This window comes from Corylus avellana, chromosome 5, assembly GCF_965113065.1.
Source record: "Corylus avellana chromosome 5, dhCorAvel1.hap1.2, whole genome shotgun sequence".
Taxonomy (NCBI): Eukaryota; Viridiplantae; Streptophyta; class Magnoliopsida; order Fagales; family Betulaceae; genus Corylus; species Corylus avellana.
In genome coordinates this window covers 14,995,627-15,006,113 of record NC_142494.1, presented here as the reverse complement: position 1 = coordinate 15,006,113, position 10,487 = coordinate 14,995,627, and the positions used below count along the sequence as shown (strand labels likewise).

Here is a 10,487-nt window from a genome sequence, read left to right as displayed (position 1 = left end):
AGGAGCATGCCTTACGGCTGGATGCTTCATGTGTTTTATTTACATCCACACGGTCTTTGCCAGGATGGTCTATTTTGAGTCCAAATTGACTTGCATTCTAGCCTTTGGGTTACGCTTATTACCGGGGAGATCTCTGATGATGATTAAGTTAGTAAGAATGGTTGAAATCGAATGATTGAGAGATAGAATTTTAGTGGAAAGAATCTTTGTGTGATTGTACCAAAAATGGTGGCATATCTTCCCCTAATGTGGGGTATCTCTTGACAAGATATGGCTTTGGGTAGGTATCAACTGCTGATATAAGGTACAACCTTGGCCTAATGTGACACCAAACCATGACCCTGTTTGGATATGGCGCTAAATTACGGCTCATTGGCAGGTTGTTAGTTGTTACCATGATTTGATGTGCTGGATTCTACACTAATTAGCGAATAGGACAAGATTGAGGTGATTATTTTCTGTGCTCTTAGAGCATTCTCAGCAGCTTTCTCGTCATTTTTCCTACATTTAGGATTCAAACTACTTTTTGTTTCTCTATTTTAATATACTCCACAATAGCTTTCCATACTATTTTCCTATATCATTAAAACATATATATTTTTTTTACATTTTACTTTTTTCTCTGTCCATATTTTCTTCTTCTTACCCCATGCACTATGCTTTCTTCTTTCCTCATGCACTGTGTGAGCTCTAATAATAGACCAAATTTCCTTCTCCAACAACATTTCTTCCTTTCTTCCTTGCCGATGGGTTGCCCAGCTCTAGTAGACCCAACAATTGTTGTAGTTCTGCCAATTCCAATTGGGGAAGGTTGAGCTCTGGGGGAATCTTTACTAAAACTTGATTTCTTTGTGGAGAATTGTGTGTGAGAGAGATGTGTTGGTAGAAATAGGACTAGAGGGTATCTCAGAGATTTTGTGTGATGGAAGTTTGCCGAGAACGCTGGGCTGGGCATGTTGAAGAACTTCCAGAGAATGGGGCGGAGATGTTTTGGGTTTCTCCGATCTTTGCTGTTGACTCCTCCAATGAGCTCTCCGCTCCCGCCTCGCCTCCTCCGTGCTCTCTCTCGCTCTACAAGAACCAAAGGGAAAGGGAGAATTAATTGAACAAAGAAAAAGAAGAAGGGTAGGGGAAGATGTACAGCAGGTGCGTGAAGAAGAACATAGGTGAGAGGAGAGAGAATATCTAGTTTTATGATTATAATAAGGCATTGGATCGCTACAGGATTGCTACAGTGCAACCCTATACATTTGGTTATACTGTAGCGATCCTAATGTTTAGAGCATTCGCAGCAACTTCCTTATCATTTTTTCTAAATTTAGGGAACAAAACTACTATTTGCTTCCCTATTCAAATACACTCCACAATAACTTCCCTTTATATTTTCCTATAACATTAAAATATTACTTTTTATTTTATTTTTATATTCATTTATTTGCATAGGAAAAATGTGAGAAGAGAGAATGTCATTTTATGATTGTAATAAACCATGTGGATTGCTACAGTTGAACCCAATATAATTGTAGCAATTCTAATGTATAAGGAAGATATAATGTGTATTGGGTTCAACTGTAGCAATCTTAATGTATAAGGAAGATATAGGGAATCTGCTGTAGGTGAGTTTTTGTGATTTTTTTGAGATTTTCCCTATATGTAGGGAAGGGAAGCAGCTTTAGGGTAGCTGCTAGGAATGCTCTAAGCACTAGTAGCAGATGCCCTATATGCCATTCCCTTCTCTATGTTTAAGGAAAATTTTAAAAAAAATCACAAAAACACACTTACATCAAAAGCCCTATATTTAACCTACACCAAATGTTATCTACAGTGTTTCCCAATGCATTGAGAAACACTGTAGATACTCAATGTTTTATTAAATTATAAACCAATAATTATCTCTCCTTCACATGTCCCAACAATTCCCTCTCATCTCTCATTGGTTACAATGATAAAAAGAAATAGTATTTAATTCATATAAAGAAAAATAAGAGAATCTATTGTGAAGTTTTTTTTTTAATTTTTTTATAAGGAATCAAAAAGTAGTTTTATTCCCTAAATTGAGGGAAAATGGTTGGGATTGGAAAGCTGCTGCTAGTACTCTGTATATGCCTTATATGCCATTCCCTTCCCTATGTTTAGGAAAAATTTCAAAAAAACCACAAAAAGGCAACCACATCAAAAACCCTATATTTAACCTACACTAAAGGGTATCTACAGTGTTTGGAAACATTGTAGATACTCAATACTTTATTAAATTATAAACAAATTATTCTCTCTTCTTTCTTTCACATGTCTCAACAATTCTCTCTCATCTCTCATCTCTCATTAGTTGCAATGATAAAAAAAAAAATAGTATTTAATTTATATAGGAAAAATAAGGAAATCTATTGTGAAGTTTTTTTTTTTAATTTTTTTTTTAATTTTTTTTTAGGGAATCAAAAAGTAGTTTTATTCCCTAAATTTGAATGAAAATAGTTGGGAAGCTGCTGTTAATACTTGTAGAGGTGATATAAGGACTTTTCTGTAGGTGGCTTTTTGTGACTTTTTTGACATTTTTCCTAAATTTAGGGAATTGAACCACATATAGGGGAGCTGCTGTGAATGCTCTTACCCCGTATTCTTCTTATGCAATTATTAGGATGATATATTGGCTTCCAAGGCCCAAACGAGGTCCGTGACTTGGGCCTGAGGCTTGATAAACCTAGTCCAAACAGTGGGCTTAAAGGCACCGAGTGAATATCAAGGGATACCTCAATTAGTTGGGGACCACGCCTCATGAAGCGTAGGTCACTAGCTCGAATCCCCCTCCCCTTGTGTGGACATGTCAAAAAAAAAAAAAAAAAAAAACAAAAAAGTATAACAATAACCATACTGTAGTGCCCCGGAATTTTCAAAATATTTAAATAGATTATTTTGATAATGATGCTATTTTTGATATTCATTTTAGCCTATGATTTTAATTCTTGGGAAATTTATGATATTACAGAGAGTGGTAATTAGAGAATGGTAATTGGTGAAATAATAGGATAGTAAAATGGAAGGTAGAATAGTCAATGGTAGGTATAATAGTATTAGTAGAAGGAGGGTAGAATTGTAGATGGATAAAGGAAGGTATAATAGTGTTGGTAGATGGAATGGTAAAATGAGGCTAGAATTGTAGATGGATAAATGGAGGTATAATAGTGTTGGTAGATGAAATGGTAAAATGAGGCTAGAATTGTAGATGGATAAATGTAGGTATAATAGTGTTGGTAGATGGAATAGTAGAATGGAAGGTAGAATAGTACTTGGTTTTTCCTATAAATAGAGTTCTTCCCCTTCACAAATTTCACAACTCCTCTCCCTTCTCTTCCACATATTCTTCCTTCTTCTGTTTTCTACTCGGTCTTTCTTCTTTCTCTAAGTGTTTACACGAAACAGAGAGAAAAAAGGCTAGACAAAGCATTGCAAGAAAGAAAGAACACGAGAGAGAACAGACTCGAGAAATTAGTTTCAAAAGATATACTAGTGGTGTTAGTCAGATTGGAGCAACTAGATCCTTCAGACCACTTTTAGCTTCAGTCTAGAAGTAAGTAAATTCACTACCCCTTCTAAAATTACTTCATGTCATGCTATTTATTCATTCTTGTATCAAACTGTAAATGATTATTTTATTTACCTGTCATGGAGATATGTTGCATGCATGAAGGATTTCTAAAATAATTATTTAGAAAGTTTCTATTTCCTTAAATGCTTTCTAAGTGCAACAAGTTTATATTTGGAAAAATTTCCATTTTGAGAAAAGAAAGTTGAGAAATGATGATGATTATAAGAAAGAAGAAAGATGATAAACCCTCTTACATGTTGCCCTAAGATGCGTCAAAAGAAGTACAAAGAAAAGTACAAAGATGAGATAAGTGTTTATGAAATGAGGGCACATGTATGGAGGAGAGTATTTTTGGCCCCAAGATAAATAAGAATGAGAGGAGTTCGGTACCGATACTCGGATGGAGGCGAAACCACTGAAGGAGGCTATGCCAGAAAGTGGTATTCCATCAACAGACCGTTGAGTGCACCAAGAGAAAGAGTTAATTGACAGTCGGGCATGACTGAGGCCTCAGTTCAGTGCCATGGTCACAGGACCCGCAACCCTCGTACACAGGGGTAACAGTGTACATGGGCCATAATATGAGAAAATGATAATATAATTTCAACAATGATATACTATGATGATTTACAATGATGATTTATAAAGATAATTTATGACGATGATTTATTATTAGAGGTAATAGTATGTATATGCTACGGGAGATGCAACCGTACATATATGTATTATTATGGTTAAATGTATATTTATTTGTGAAAACGATTTTTAAAACTGAGAAAAATGAGTAAAACTATTTATGGTTGTGGATTTTATTTGCTGGGCCCCTTTGGGCTCATTCCGTTTTATTTCTTGTTTTTAGATAGAAAGGACGCTGGAATAGGAGGCCGGAATGGGGGCGGGAATAATTATTAACTTTTAAGTCTTTTCATATCAGTTATTGTAATAATATGATATTCCGCAACTAAAGTTTAATGTTTCATAATTTCGCTTGTAATAAAATCTCTTGAAGAATGTTTTATACATTGATAGTATCCTTTAAAATTAAGTACTCTGATAGACCTTATAGATCTTTGCAAAGACTTTTGTTAAGTAAGAAGAAAAGTGACAAACTCAGCCTTAACGGGTTGGGGATGTTACACATACCATGTGTAATTCCTTACAAGCAAGCCGAGTTTGGTCAGTTAGTTTGTTTAATGAACAAAACTTGAATAAAAATTTATGCTCATTTATTAAATAAGTCGAACTTATATAAATTGGGTTCAACTCATACAAACTTGTATAGATTTGTATAACTTAATTCTTATAGCATTATTTAACTTTGTAATGTGAGCATCTTAAGGTTTTTTTTTTTTTTTTTTTTTTTAATTTTATGAGCAGCATCTTAAGTATTTTAAAACCTAATCGATATAGCTTGAAGTATTGCGATTGTGAGTAGGAATAGATAATATGTGAATTTATGAATATGTTATATACGAGGAATTCATCAAGATTTTCGACAAAATTTGATAGTGAGAACTTATTTATTATTTTTGCATGCTACAGTGATATGTCAAAACATTTTTATACCACTTACTACAAAAAGATTATTGTAAATTAGTGTAATTACAAAGACTCAATAGAATAAATACAATGAATGATTTTTACATTTTTCCCAAAAATGAATGAGGAAATGGAAGGTTTTGGATTTGGAACCCCTGAAATTCTTAGGGGAATTTCAGTTTCTGAAATTTCAGATCCAAGTTATTGATTTTCATCTAAGAGCCATTATCCTGCCACGTATCTCACTACTAATAAAATAATAAAATAATGATGATTACTAATATTATTAATATCATTAAAAATTTATTATTATTTTATTAGTAGTGAGATACGTGGCAGGATAATGACTCTTGGTTGAAAATGGATGGCCTGGATTTGAAATTTCAGAAACTATAATTCCCCTAAGAATTACAGGGGATCCGGATCCGAAGGTTTTTATGTAAAGTAAAGTGAGACTTTTGATTGGTTGGTTTTATAAGGGGTTTTTTTAGGAGGGATGATAGGGACCCAACTTTTTTGCCCAACAAAAGTCTAACTTTTGCCTTATTTTTTTTTAAAAAATAAAATAAAATAAAAAATGAAAAAAAATGTCTGAAGCAACCCTATCTAGTTTTTGTCTTTCTTTTATTTGGTATTTTTTTTTAAATGAAAATGGTTTTTTTTTTTTTTTCATAATAATGTCATTTTTTTTTTTAAGAAAATGTCATTATTATGAAGAAAAATACTATTTTTCATTTTAAAAAAAATACTAAATAAAAGAAAGGAAAAAATAGATAGGGTTGCTTCAGATATTTTTTCTATTTTTTATTTTATATTTTTTAGAAAAAAAAAAAAAGACAAAAATTAAACTTTTGTTAAGCAAAAAAGTTGAGCCTTTAGCATTTGCCTTTTGGAGGGAGTCGACGGTGATTGGCTCGTCTGGATAGAGTAGCGACCAATCATATTGAGTTACAATAAAATGAAGAAAGATGAGGATATTCAACTTCGCCAGCTGATACCCTGCGCACACCCTCGGCCCTCCTCCGAAAGGAACATACACGTACGCTGGTATCGCCTCCTCAAATCTACTCGGACTGAAACGCACCGGATCATCAAAATAATCACCGTTGTAATGTGTTCCATATGCTGTCCACAGCACCTTCCATCCCCTGGGAATGGTGAATCCTTCGTATTCAATGTCTGCAATTGCTTTTCTGAAAGAACCAAAGATGGGAGGGAACAACCGCATGCTTTCACGCGCCACTTGCCATGTGTACTTCATCTTCTTCGTGTCTTCTACTGTCAGATTCCCCCCCCCCCCCCCCCCCCCCCCGCCATTTTCTTGCTCATTATATCCACATGTTCTGCCCAAAAATATTTTAACTTTTTAAACAAACAAAACACATAACACATTTTTTATGAAAATTTTTCACTTATAGAAATATTTGGAGAAAACAAATACTTATTTTTAAGCCTAGCACTCCTCGACTCACAAAGAAGAACTATGTCATCAGTGACGAAGCTATGATTTAATATAGGGGGCTAGGAATTTTTTTGGAGGGCCCCATTAATTTATTTTCTCCAAATTTTCAGGAGTAAACTAACAAAAAAGCCCCTTAAAATTTTCCTTTTTCTAAATACTTCCCCTGGCTATGTAAGTTTAGAAACGTGTAAAACTAGTTGCATATGAAAAGCTGGAAAATAGGAGTACCTTGAAGAAGTAGTGAATAGCAGTGAGGGTGGTGAGCCAACATTTTGAAGGTCATGGTAAAAAATGCTATGCCGACTCCAAAAACTTGTTTATCACAATTTATGCGGAATTAATACTATGAAGCAATATACAGTTCAATCACCCAAAATATATAAAGCAATAAAGAAGCAGACACAAATATTTTGGTTACGAAGAGGAAACCTTTTAGAAACCGATCTAAAAGTAAAACCTCTCCGGGGCAGCCAAACCCAGGAAATCACTATCAAAAGATTATCCAGATATTACAGACACTAGGAACACTTACAACCCTTTGTAAGACCTTGGCTCTGTAAGATCGACAAGCCTACAACTCGTCTCCTTGCTCACAATCTTCTTCAACGTGATTTTCCTTTGCCGAATTTTTCCGATAGACTTATCAACTATAGATTTATCAAAGGAATAATTAAAACTTTAAGAGATTCAATTTAATGCTCACCACATATGATCTCTCTTAGCACAGCCTTCGACAAACTTTCTGGGGGTGAAAATTCGTACCTCTCTATTTTATAATGATGTATATATATTAGTACATCAAACCCTAGACTTGGGCCCACTAAAAACATGTTTTTGGGCATAATAGGTATGGGGTGTCCGGACAAGTTAATGGGCTGTCCGGACACAGCCTTACGGAGCAAAAATAAGGTTTCTGGAAATGCGGTCCGGACCCGGGGAAGGCCTGTCCGGACCTGGCATGCAATGGGTGAAACAGCATTTTGGAAATGCTGTCCAGTCTTGATCAACAGCTCCGATCGATAGGCGTTTGTGGTCCGATTGAGCTGAAATTTTGCAGGGACGTTCATAACACATAAATCTACATTATGAACGGTGGAGATTTGATTCTGAGTATTCTATATTAGTGTTTGAGCCCGTAAACAATAACCTCTGCATTTTGAAACTAAATTAAGCCAACACAAGAACTAACACATGGCAATGGCATAAGAAGTGGTGTCATAAGCAGCAAAGGCAAGCAACACCGTGTTATCCATGACTTCCTATTCACTGATCTCCCCTTCAATCATCCCGCCCACTAATCTCCCCATCAACGTCGCATCATCGTCTCGTCTTTCAATCATTTCCTTCTGCTTCTCTCTCACCGAGCTAAGTAGCAGCTTCTCTATTTCCTACCTTGCCTTTCTTGCTCTCCAAAACTTGGATCCCGGAAACTTAATCGGGGCCGCAAAAACGCCCTCCAAAACCCTCTCAAAGGTCTCCAACATTCTCGGCTCCGCCTTAATCCCCAGTAGACACTCAAAAACTACGACGAACATCAAAATCTTTGTGGAGTGATAGAGGCTGATAATCTCCTTGCCATGCCACTCAGTTTTGAGGTGCAGCCGAACAGAGTTGCATATTTTGGGCACCAAATCCTCGAGCCCGGCATAGCCAAGAGTGTTGCCGATGAGCCCACGAAGGCGGCGGTGCCGCTCCCCTTGCTTTTCCATGATGGATTCCTTCCCCATCAGCTGCACCGAAGAAGAAGGCCATGAGCTTATCACCAGCTTGAACTCGTTGGAGAGGAAGAACCGGTTGGCGCCTGCTCCATTTACAACTACCGTCGGTGACCCCATTAGCCTTGTCTTGAAGATGTTTCCGTGTTTTCTGATCCGGGGCAGAACAAATTCCTCGAACAATTTGTTGTTACGTTGGGATTTGTAGAACTCCATTGTTTCGCCTATCCAAGGAAAACCCATCTGCCCAGGCGGTAGCTGCTGCTTGGTTTTGTTGTGGCTTTTCTTGCGCTTCAAGATAGGGATGATAGAGATCAGTATTGCAACGAAGAGAGAGATGAGACAAGAAACAACAGCATAGCTCACTTGATTATCCATTGTTGATGGTGTGTGAGGAACATTGGCTCTGAAATTTGAAATTTATACTGGCTTTTGCTTCTCAGGTGAGCAGAGTTTTATATATATATATATAATTGAAGGGTTGCGTGCTCATTGAAGAAAATTTGTTAAGTCAACTCAATTTTTTGGTTTCTTTTTCCTAGCTAGGCAAACAAAGGGCCAGATGATAACATTTCGTCTTACATATCGGCTTAAACTCGTGAGATTAAATACATGAAATGAAAGATAAATTGTGGAGTTGGGAGTTCAAACTCAAGATCTTTTGTTCTCTTAACATGTTAAGTTATTACTTGACGAATGCTATACTTTTATTTTTTTTATTTTTTTATTTTTATTTTTTATTTTTTTTAATTTGCTCCCAATTGATGTGTCATAATTCCATAAAATGGTAACAAATTTTTCAAAATAATTTGGGAGCAAATTTTGGTTTTGATTTTTTTGTTTTTGAAAGTGTAGCATTTCTCTTATCCCAATTATTTAAGCGGGTAGAAAATGATACATTTAAGGAAAAAGTATACATACCCCTCAAATTACCACTCCCATATTGTTGATGTCCCTCCCAGTGACGGATACAAAGGGGAGCACGGCAGGGGCACTCGCCCCTCCAAAAATTTTTGAAATTTTTTTTTCTAAGGGTATTTTTTTAGTTTTCTTGACCCTAACCCTTTCTCCTCCTTCTCTTACCCCTACTCTTCTTCTTTTGTCCCTCCTAATACAAATTTATATATTTGCCACGGGTCCTTCCAAACTATCAATTGTGTCAATGTCTCTTCTAAACTATCAAAGCAATGTCAACGACCTAATGATAAAAATATCTTTCATAAAATTTTAAAAATTCTTAAAATTACAGCAAAAATACTAAAAACTTAAAAAAAAAAAAAGAAACAAAGAAACGAAAAAATGAAAAACCAAGGGGTCATTTTGATTTTTTTTTTTCAAAATTATATTTTTTTTCGTATTAAAATTTTTTTAAGGTAATTTTTATCTTTCTATTGATCTTGTGAGAGGACATTGACACAATTTATAATTTAGGAGAATATTGACAATAAGTTGATAATTTGAGAGACTATATATATATATATATATATATATATATATATATTTTAAAAAATTTAATTATTCAATTAATATTTTAACAAAATAATTTAAGCCAAGTTGAATAGGAGTAGAGAGAGAAAAGCCAAAAGTCAACTCCAGTAGATAATCACAAAAGTCAACCAATCAGAAATCCATAACCGTCCAACCAATATTATTTAATCAGTAAACTAAGTTTGTGATCCCCAGATTAAGTTGACTATCATGAGAACAGTGCGCATGGGCCAAGCATGAGCAGGACAAGCTCAAATCATGCGGTCATAACCGCTGGATCAAGGACACGTCACCACCATAATGTATCTGAAAAATTAATCCGAAGATTACAGAATCACTCCCTCTCCTTAGGACAATTTTCTTCAGCTTATAATAATAATCAAGAAATCCCTACAAATCTGGTGAAGTCTAATTAATTGTATATAGAGGTTTATAGCTTCGTTTGGAAGTCAAAATGTACAAAAAAATGGATTATTTTTTTCTTCTCTTATGATTGGTCATTACAACATTGATTTGGATTATCCACCTCGGAACTCTGCTTCACTAATTCTTGCTTTTGAAGGAAATAGTATATTTTTAAATTATGTAATTTTGGCTATTTTTAAGTATTCAAACGTTTGAAAAATGACACATATTAAAAATGTAGTAAGTTACAGATTTATTGCTTTTTATGTTATAAAAAAATTTTGGGGAAAAATAT

General features: G+C 35.0%; 1 pseudogene; it reads right to left on the bottom strand.

Moving 5' to 3' along the window:
* Positions 1–906: 906 nt before the first annotated feature.
* On the bottom strand, positions 907–8,677 carry LOC132181885 (taxadiene 5-alpha-hydroxylase-like; annotated as a pseudogene).
* Positions 8,678–10,487: the final 1,810 nt, after the last annotated feature.